Source organism: Gobio gobio (genome assembly GCF_949357685.1).
Source record: "Gobio gobio genome assembly, chromosome: 14".
Taxonomy (NCBI): Eukaryota; Metazoa; Chordata; class Actinopteri; order Cypriniformes; family Gobionidae; genus Gobio; species Gobio gobio.
The window spans coordinates 53228076-53239116 of NC_137107.1; the positions used below are offsets into that span (position 1 = coordinate 53228076).

Sequence of the window (11041 nt, forward strand, 5' to 3'; positions counted from 1 at the left end):
AAACGAGGTCAGGTAAACAGACGCGGCCGCTCTAATGCCTCTAATGTCCAGCAGAACGTTACATAACTCAGAGAAAGCTTCTGCAGGAGCCAATGCATCATGTCAAGAAAGCGTCCGCTCGACCATCTCAATCGGCTTTTGTGCGTCTCTTCCTCCGTCCGGCTGCCTGAGGAACAGCTCAAACTTCAGCTGTGAGTCTCATCCGCGCACTGAAAGGTCCATTTTGTAGCTCAGATCACTCGACCATCAAAATGGAAGCCCTTCAGCTGCCTCTTAAAAAACCATCTGAAGGAGAGACACATCACACGCCGGGATTTCAGGAGGAACATCTGAGACTCTCAAGCTCCTGACCTCACGGCTGATTAATACACAATGATTCAGATCAAATCACCACATGCACACCAACGTTTGAGATCGCTGAATCCAAATCTCACACACACTTCAGTTCCCGTAGCAAACAATCCATTAAAAAAACATTCTGTTAATCTGTTAAAGCTCCACTGTGTGATATTTTCCCCCATCTAGTGGTGAACTGGTTTATGACCATCCAGTGAATATTAGTTTCTGTTCCTCTCGTTTTAACTCCTACGGTGGCTGATTTAGTCCAATATTAACATGGCTTCCAGCTCGACCTCGTCCACATTGGACACGGAGCCATCGAGTGTTAAAACGCCAAAGGCGAAGCTTGAATTTACGGGAATGTCCCTCTTTGGCTAATGTACTTTCAAGATGGAGGATCAACATGGCGACCGGCATTCAAACCCTCACCCGTATGTGTTTACAATGGCATATTATAAACTTACCAGAATACTTTATTACTTGAAAGAAGTAAATATACATTAATGAGCACATATATTTTTGAAAGAACTAAGTGTTTTTAGCTAAGAATAAACTAAAAAAGTTACACAGTGCAGCTTTAACAAAAGAACAGCTTCCCTGTGGTTTTCCGTCAAATCTAAAGTTGGAGAATTTGTCATTTTACAGCTGTGATGTCTTATAAAATGTAGTGCCGTCAAACGAAATAAAAACTTTGTGTTTACATAATATACGCGTGTGTACTGTGTAGAAATATTACGCATAGATACACACATCGCATGGGATTGTGGGAGAAACAGTCGAATGTTTTTGAGAGTGAGCCTTTTCAGGAGCTTCACACTTTCTCCAGCACTTCAGAGCTCTAAATATCATCCAATTTTAAAGTGATTATTTGTCAAACTAAAAGTTTAAAGGTGTAGACCACTTTGTGGCAAACAAGCACTTTTATTTTAAAAAGACCTTTCCCGATCCCGTCCCCGTTTCTCTCTCCAACATCACTTCCTGTTAACTAACTGTCCTATCATAATAAAGACACAAACTGACCACTATAACCAGTAGATGGCAGCAGAGGAGCACGGATTGACTTATTAAAGCTACACTGTGTGATATTTTCCCCCATCTAGTGGTGAACTGGTATATGACCATCCAGTGAATATTAGTTTCTGTTCCTCTCAATTCAGATTTCGTTTTAGCTCCTACGGTGGCTGATTTAGTCCAATATTAACATGGCTTCCAATTCGACCTCGTCCACATTCGACACGGAGCCATCGAGTGTTAAAACGCCAAAGGCCAAGCTTGAATTTACGGGAATGTCCCTCTTTGGCTAATGTAGTTTCAAGATGGAGGAGCAACATGGCGACCGGCATTGAAACCCTCACCCGTATGTGTTTACAATGGCATATTATAAACTTACCAGAATACTTTATTACTTGAAAGAAGTAAATATACTAGACTAGTGTTAGACCGATATATCGGGCCGATATTTGCGACTTTTACGTGTATCGGCCGATATAAGGCTGCAGCGTTGGCCGATATTTGCGACTTTTACGTGTATCGGCCAATATAAGGCTGCAGCGTTGGCCGATATTTGTGATTTTTACGTGTATCGGCCAATATAAGGCTGCAGCGTTGGCCGATATTTGTGATTTTTACGTGTATCGGCCGATATAAGGCTGCAGCGTTGGCCGATATTTGTGATTTTTATGTGTATCGGCCGATATAAGGCTGCTGCGTTGGCCGATATTTGCGACTTTTATGTGTATCGGCCGATATAAGGCTGCAGCGTTGGCCGATATTTGTGATTTTTACGTGTATCGGCCAATATAAGGCTGCAGCGTTGGCCGATATTTGTGATTTTTACGTGTATCGGCCAATATAAGGCTGCAGCGTTGGCCGATATTTGTGATTTTTACGTGTATCGGCCAATATAAGGCTGCAGCGTTGGCCGATATTTGTGATTTTTACGTGTATCGGCCGATATAATGCTGCTGCGTTGGCAGATATTTGTGATTTTTACGTGTATCGGCCGATATAAGGCTGCTGCGTTGGCCGATATTTGTGATTTTTACGTGTATCGGCCGATATAAGGCTGCAGCGTTGGCCGATATTTGTGATTTTTACGTGTATCGGCCGATATAAGGCTGTTGCGTTGGCCGATATTTTTCCCCTGCATTATTTCCAGACAGGCGTCCACAGGGCAGCTCTCACCGTCTTCAAACTCTCTCGCTCTCCCTCACGCATATTAATCAAAATCAATTGAGAATTGACGATGGTAAAAGGTGGAAAGACTGAAGTTTCACGTGGAGCATTGGGAGATTTTCTCCTGAATTACCGCTGGTGTTTCTCAAGTGCACCTACATTCTAAACAATGCTGGGTTAAAAATAACCCAAGTTGGGGTGAATATGGACTAACCCAGCAATTGGGTTGTTTTAAGCAAACATTTAACCCAACCGCTGGGTCAAAACAACCCAATTGCTGGGTTAGTCCATATTCAACCCAACTTGGGTTATTTTTAACCCAGCATTTTTAGAGTGTAAGCATTAAATGACTAGGTTGTAAATAGTTTTAAATGAAGTATAGTACAGTCAGTGTGCACTTTATTATGCTGCTCGCTTGTTGATACTGTGTGCAATAGTGTCATTATTTTATTTATGCTTAAATATTTATTTTCAGAATTTATTTTTACCACTGAACTCTTTTTTTTCTTGTTCTACCTCACCTGTTTTTACTATTTGTTAAAAATTGTTTTTTTTTAGTTCAATAAATTTTCCTTTTTTTAAATTGTAATTTTTAAATTGTTATCATCCTGATCATTGGGTCATTTTTATGATGTAAATTGAGGGAGCAAAAGCAGTATCGGCTCCAAATATCGGCTCAAGAAAATCGGCAGCTCGTATTGTCATCGGCTGAGGCTGATGAAAAAAAATCGGTATCGGCAAAAATTCGTGTCCTCATATAGTGACCATAGACTGTAAAAACGAAGAAGAAACGCAAAGCTTGCGGTCATAACTAGGTCTTGATTAAGACAATGGTATTGGATCGGTACATGGGTTCAAGTACTCGCCAATACTAGTAATGCGAAGTGTTCATAAACCTGTTGTCCAAATAAATACAACGTTTAATATCATGTTTTAGCTCTCTTCATATCGTCAGTCGAGCTGATGTGGCTTCTCATCACAGAATGTCCATCAGCACTGAATACTTTATTATTATGAAAATACCCGAGAAGGCTTGAAGAACTCAAATACACCAGATCTTATCGCAGTCGTGTGTTTATTATCTTCATGTTTACTCAGTCAAAGCGTTTCTAGCTTCTCTTTATTCAGCTACAGCGATAGCTTCACATTAGGGATTTCCTGAAAACAAACGATTACTTCTCTGACTCAAATGTGGAGTTTCTGCTCGAGAGCGCCCTCTGGCCTCCAGGATGAATGACACTTTTGGGTAGAAAATAAGAAAAATAAAACTTCTCTCTAAATAAATTTATATGACAATCCATATGTTTTTCTTCAATGTACAGGAGTTTTAATCCCCACAGTGGACGCATAAGAGGCTCATATTTCATATTAAAGACAGACTTTAAGAAATTAATTACACAGATTTTTATAATATTTTTTTTTTACAATAAATCCTTTTTTACTCATAGGCTATCTGCATATTAACAGGTAACCCATCATTTTAGTTTTCTGTAAAATATTATTATTATACTATTATATATATTCTTAAATGCTCTGTTTGAATTTTTTAATAATTAATGTTTTATTTAGCAATAATAATAATGATTATTATTATTATTATTAGTCATATTAATATATAAACACAAAATGTTATATACACACTTTTCATTTGTAAAAATAAAAAATATATAATAATCGCATTTTAAAATCGCAGTCGCAATTTTAATCAAAATAATCGCAATTAGATATTTTCCCCAAATCGTGCAGCCCAACCCAGAACTTCATTTATACCCGCGGTGGAAACACGGCTTTAGCCATTTCCACTCCTTAATATACGGACAAAAGTAGCAAGTCACAAAGTCTCATGAAAAACTGAAACTTTTCTTCTCCTTTAATAACCACTGGAGCTGTCGATCAGTTCAGTGTGAGACCACAGAAGGACAACGGCACATTAATAAGAGCTTTACATGAATGTTTTAGCACATTACTGTTGTTAATAAAAGTTCATTTTATCTGCATATCAATCCCAGCTCAGAGCTTCACAGCTAAAATCTCCAATAAGCAAACATGCAATATTATCAGCAACTGCACTTATTAACAAAACAATACTAGTTGTATGATTAAATTAACTTTATGAGAAGTTTCCGCCGCTCTCAGGTGTTCGTCTGGAGCCCTGCTTTGTCTAAATGCTTTAGTAAGGCAATCATGCACAGATGTTCAAATCAACACCTGGAAAATAACACTGCGTTCAATATCTGAGCTGAAACACAATCAAGTCAACAGGTCCTACAGCTGTTCTCAACCCCACATCACAGTTTTACACACAATCACACACTAGCTAGGCGGCTCAGCGGGGTTTGGGACGGAGCTCATGTTTACACTGTCAACTCCATCCTCACCGGTTTAGCATTAAAAATACATGTGATGCCTTTGTGTCTATTCATCGCTTTTCTGTGTTCAACATGACAGAGACAATAAAGAGCGTGCAATAAACGCTAAAAATACTACAGCTCTTACTAAATCATGCCAGTAGCTAACTCTATAGTAAGCATATATAGCACTTATTTGAGTAAGTACACCTTAAACACTCATTGTCACAGTGTATTTAAAGGATTAGTTCACTTTTAAATAAACTTCTGCTGATAGTTTCCTCACCCCCATGTCATCCAAGATGTCTTTCTTTCTGCAGTCGAAAAGAAATGAAGGTTTTGGATGAAAACAGTCCAGGGTTTTTCTCCATATAATGGACTTCAATGGGCTCCAAACGGTTCAAATGACAGTTTCAGTGCAGCTTCAAACGACACCAGATGATGAATAAGGGTCTGATCTAGACAAACCATCAGCTTCTGAGAGAAACCCAGCAGTATTTATGCTATTATTTTACCTCTTATCAGACGAGCGCGATCATAACTCAGCCATAACTTCCGGCAAGTAAGGTCAAATTCGATCGTGGTCATGGATATATCGATAGTAGATGCCTCATTGCATCTACGTATACATCTATGACCACTAGATCAGACCCTTATTCTTCATCTGGTGTCGTTTGAAGCTGCACTGAAACTGTCATTTGAACCGTTTGGAGCCCATTGAAGTCCATTATATGGAGAAAAACCCTGGACTGTTTTCATCCAAAACCTTCATTTCTTTTCGACTGCAGAAAGAAAGACATGGACATCTTGGATGACATGGGGGTGAGGAAACTATCAGCAGAAGTTTATTTAAAAGTGAACTAATACTTTAAGTACTGATTAATAAACTTGAAAGAGACAATAAAGAGCGTGCAATAAACGGCAAAAATACAACAGCTCTTACTAAATCATGCCAGTAGCTAACTCTATAGTAAGCATATGTAGCACTTATTGGAGTAAGTACACCTTAAACACTCATTGTTACAGTGTATTTAAGCACTGAGTAATAATGATGAAGTACGTGTAAGGTGTGTAACAAGGACAGTGTGAAATGAAGAAATGTTTTCTCTAGTGGACTTGCTATATTTGATGAAGTTTGCATCATCGATTGCGTTAAAGCTGGCGTGAAAAGCAAGCAAAAGTCCAGGTGTTGACTACGATCCCAGCATTCCTCCTGCCAGCTTTAGGCTGGATCTCCACAGAAAGTGGGTCAGCGGTGAGCTTGAACCGTGAGCCATCGCTGCTCTGTGCTCAACAGTTGCATAAGACGGCTTTGAGCTTTTCCAGGTCAGACGCTCGAGTCATTACAGTGGGACACATCCCCCCAAACATCTACAGACTAGAGGACTAGAACATCACACATGCATGGGTTGCAAATCCATCAAACAAATAGTCAAATGTGACAAAGAGCGTGCACAAAACCACAAAGAACCTGCTTGGAAACCTCAAAAACAGCCAGTAACCTTCATGTGAGAGAACCTGTTTGCCCTGACATGGGAGACGTGCCACCATTTTGAGTTCCTCTGGCCTGCGTCTGTCGCATTGAGAGTGTGTGTGTGTGTGTGTGTGTGTGTGTGTGTGTGTGTGTGTGTGTGTGTGTGTGTGTGTGTGTGTGTGTGTGTGTGTGTGTGTAGCGCGCAGTCTTTGTCAGCGGGATTTCACAGTGGCCAGAGCGATTGCAGAAGGACACAGAGAGAGAGAGAGACGCCATTCACCAAAAAGCTCTGATGGTGTCTCAATCACACATGCATGTCAGATATTAAACTAGTGCACACACACACACACACACACTCACTTCCAAGCAGAAGCTTCACGTCTGGTCCAACACACAGGTGCATTAAGGGAAGTGCATGAGCAAAAAGTTCAGTATGGATTCATAAGTGGCTCATCAACATGGCTTCATCCATTAAAAATGCAGCACAGAGAGCAGGAACTCTGGGAGCTTCTGTAGGCCAGCGCAAACACACGCTAAAGTCACCTCAACTAAATCCCCCAAACCGCACAATAACAAACCGCGGCGCGTGCGGTACTCAAAAAATATCAGCAGCGGAGGGAAAAGTGCAAACACGCGTGAAATGTGTCAGCCAACGCGTCGCTCGCGGCGCGTCCAGGTCCACGCAGTGGCCGGCAGTGGCAGCAGGAGAAAGTCAACCTTTGTTCTCCAGCGAGACTCCATTTTCTGGAGGAAGCCTCGGTGTCATTCTACACCTGCGGCGGCGGCGGACACCTGGAGCCCCGGCGCGAATAAAACAACAACAGCGGCGTTACATTGTAACAACAGCGTCACGTCACACGAGAGAGCGTGGTGCGCGCGCGTCCGTCCGCACGCGTCGCGTCCGTCTGTCGCTCGCTCGCTCTCCGACAAATGGACGCGGAGCTCCAAATCCGCGCAATGGCTTCCCGTCACATTTCCCTCGCGCGGCGGCGAACGCGTCCCTCAAACGCCCTCGCGTCGAGCAGAAGCTCTGGAGGAGACGCGTCACTTTACATGCACCAAGGTGCCCGCTCTGGAGGGTTCGCTCGGTTCCGTTCTGGCGTTTCCAGGTCGTCCCCGAAGCGCCTCTCCACGGATCCCGAGCTCAAACGCGTCGAGGACGATCGAGAGAAACCGAATACTCACGGCTGGATCCTGGATCTTCTGTGAAGTTGTTCCCGGTCTAGAGCAGCAGAATGTTCGCCATCTTCCCTCCTGCTTCTTCTTCTCCTCCTCCTCCTTCTTCTCCTTCTTCTTCTTCTTCTTCTTCTTCTTCTTCAGTACGGCAGCTGCAGATGACCTGAGCTCCGGCTGTCTCTGAATAATGAGCAGCCTCAGAGACAAGGAAGACAATCTGCTAAGCAGGCAACACAAAGAAGTTTTGGAGTCTAGCAAGCACCAGAGGGTGCACAAGAGTTTGCGATGAGACAGTGAGACAGGAGGAAGGTCCACAGAGCCTCTCATGACTCCAGCGGTAATGGAGCTCAAACATGGAGCCCCTCACGGCGCTTATGACACATTATGATGAGCCATATGATGAGGACGCGTCATTACAGCGCTTCATTATGGCGCGCGCTATAGAACGCAGACTCGCGTCATTATATCTCCACCATATTATCTTCATGTGTTCTCTTTTCAGAGGAACCTCGTGGAAAAAAAGCTGCATGAAGATCACAGTGTATATAATGCACCGCAGTCACGTGATGTTATTGTGATTGCTGAAATAAATAAACAAATCTAAATAAATTGCATTTTGTGAATCTTGATTGTTTTTGTTTAGACTTCATCTGAAGCTGTTCAGATAATGATATCACATGTTTTGACATATATTTTGAAAAATAAGGACGTTTTGCTATTTAATCCCTGCATATTCGAGAAACGTCTTCTCAAACAAGAACAGATGTAGAGAGGGCGGGGCTTGATTTTGTCTGTGGGGAATTGATTGGATGGTTGTGGTTTGCTATTGGTGGATCTCATGTGAGTGACAGGTGGCCCCGCCCTCGCCATCACGTTTTGGGAACATTATTAAAGACCAGATAACATTGAATTAAGTTTTGTTAATGTTACTGGAAGAACGTTTGTTCATATCTTTGAGAGAAGCGTTTCATGTGTTCTCTTTTCAGAGGATCCTCGTGCATGAAGATCACAGTGTATATAATGCACCGCAGTCACGTGATGTTATTGTGATTGCTGAAATAAAAATAGCAAAATTGCATTTTGTAAATCTTTTATTTAGACTTCATCTGAGCCTGTACGCTCCTCATTCTGATAATAATATCATGTTTGACACATATTCTGAAAAATAAGAACGTTTTTCTGAGAATGCTATTTATTTCCTGTATATGCGAGTGAATCGCTTCTCAAACAAGAACAGATGTAGAGAGGGCGGGGCTTGATTGTGTCTGTGAGGAATTGATTGGATGGCTGTGGTTTGCTATTGGCTGATCTCATGTGAGTGACAGGTGGCCCAGCCCTCAAGCCAGTAAACATGTCATCGCGTTCTATTAATGTTACTGGAGGAACGTTTGTTCATAACTTTGAGAGAACCTTGGCAGAACGTTCCCTGCTGTAGCTACACTCTAAAAAATGCTGGGTTAAAAACAACCCAAGGTGGGTTGAAAATGGACTAACCCAGCAATTGGGTTGTTTTAAGCAAACATTCAACCCAACCGCTGGGTTAAAACAACCCAATAGATATGTTTTGACACACATTCTGGAAAATAAGAACGTTTTTCTGAGAATGCTATTTATTCCTGTGTATGCGAGTGAATCGCTTCTCAAACAAGAACAGATGTAGGGAGGGCGGGGCTTGATTGTGTCTGAGGGGAATTTATTGGATGGCTGTGGTTTGCTATTGGCTGATCTCATGTGAGTGACAGGTGGCCCCGCCCTTGCCCCAGTAAACATGTCATCGCGTTCTATTAATGTTACTGGAGGAACGTTTGTTCATAACTTTGAGAGAACCTTGGCAGAACGTTCCCGGCTATTCACTCTATAAAATGCTGGGTTAAAAACAACCCAAGTTGGGTTGATAATGGACTAACCCAGCAATTGGGTTGTTTTAACCCAGCGGTTGGGTTAAATGTTTGCTTAAAACAACCCAATTGCTGGGTTAGTCCATTTTTAACCCAACTTGTGTTGTTTTTAACCCAGCATGTTTTAGAGTGTAGCTATAGCAGGGAACGTTCTGCACAAACAAAATAGATATGTTTTGACACATATTCTGAAAAATAAGAAAGTTTTTCTGAGAATGCTGTTTATTCCTGTATATGCGAGTGAATCGCTTCTCAAACAAGAACAGATGTAGGGGCGGAGCTTGATTGTGTCTGAGGGGAATTGATTGGATGGCTGTGGTTTGCTATTGGCTGATCTCATGTGAGTGACAGGTTGCCCCGCCCTTGCCCCAGTAAACATGTCATCGCATTCTATTAATGTTACTGGAGGAACGTTTGTTCATAACTTTGAGAGAACCTTGGCAGAACGTTCCCTGCTATAGCTTAAATGCTGGGTTAAAAATAACCCAAGTTGGGTTGAAAATAGACTAACCCAGCAATTGGGTTGTTTTAAGCAAACATTTAACCCAACCGCTGGGTTAAAACGACCCATTCACTGGGTTAAAACAACCCAATTGCTAGGTTAGTCCATTTTCAACCCAACTTGGGTTGTTTTTAACCCAGCATTTTTTAGAGTGTATTTAAAATGTGCATGGCAGAGACTCATCTGAACGTCAGGACTAATGGATGTGCATTCCAGTTAAAGGCACAATATGTAAGATTTTAGGATTAAAACACCCAAAAAAACCACTAGAACAATGTTATATATTTTGTTGACTCGTGTACTTACACTATCCCATCATGCGTCGCCCATCAGTGACATCATCCCCGCGTCCCCCTCCGGTGTTATTCCGCGGTAACCATGGCAACACTAGCGGCCGCTTTAACATCTGATGTGTTTTATTAGCCACTGTTTGGATCATTGATGGACAGAAACTCCTCATTGTTCTCCAGCTCAACACAGTTAGTCTGATTGTGTAAATCTGCTGTTGTTGATTTACCCAGAATGCCATGTTTTACCGCCTCATATGACCTCGCTCACTGCAGTGTGAACAAGTGTCTCAGAGTAGCATTAGAACATCACTTTAACACACTCACATGTGTGTGAGAGGATCAAACACACACACACACACATGAAGCGCTCGCGGCAGAATCAAAGCTCCGCCCACTCACGAGTCAAGACACGCCTCTGAGTCGAGTAATTACACACTGTGCCTTTAAGACGATGTGTGAGCAGCTGATGGTCTGGAACGTCATTCGCATTCAGAGTGCATGCTGGGAAGCCGTTCTCCTGTCCTGCGGTATTCCTGAAAGACGTGCACACTTGTTTGCTCCCATTCCTTCTCTATCTGTGGCCACTTGACACAATGGTTAATTAGATTTTTAGCTGCTCTTACCCACTAATTCATAAATCATAACTCAATGAGCCTGACTGACACGGAACACCAATAAAGCACGACAGAATCATAAATCATTGACACGGAAAGTCTTGGAACGGGTTGCTTGTGCTGTTTTACACACACACACACACACACACACACACACACACACACACACACACACACACACACACACACACACACACACACACACACACACTCGCTCACTGTCTC

General features: G+C 42.2%; 1 protein-coding gene across 5 annotated transcripts in view; it reads right to left on the minus strand.

Annotated features, from left to right (window-relative positions):
- The window catches only part of znf462 (zinc finger protein 462), an 83758-nt gene extending 75913 nt beyond the window's left edge, over positions 1–7845 (minus strand). For 4 of the 5 annotated variants that reach the window (XM_079834808.1, XM_079834806.1, XM_079834807.1 and 1 more), the window contains exon 1: positions 7522–7845. The gene's annotated coding sequence lies outside the window, so the exon portion shown is untranslated. Of the gene's footprint in view, positions 1–6696; positions 7296–7521 lie in introns of those variants that run through there. The other variant, XM_079834805.1, reaches the window with a different exon arrangement.
- Between the last annotated feature and the right edge of the window lie 3196 nt (positions 7846–11041).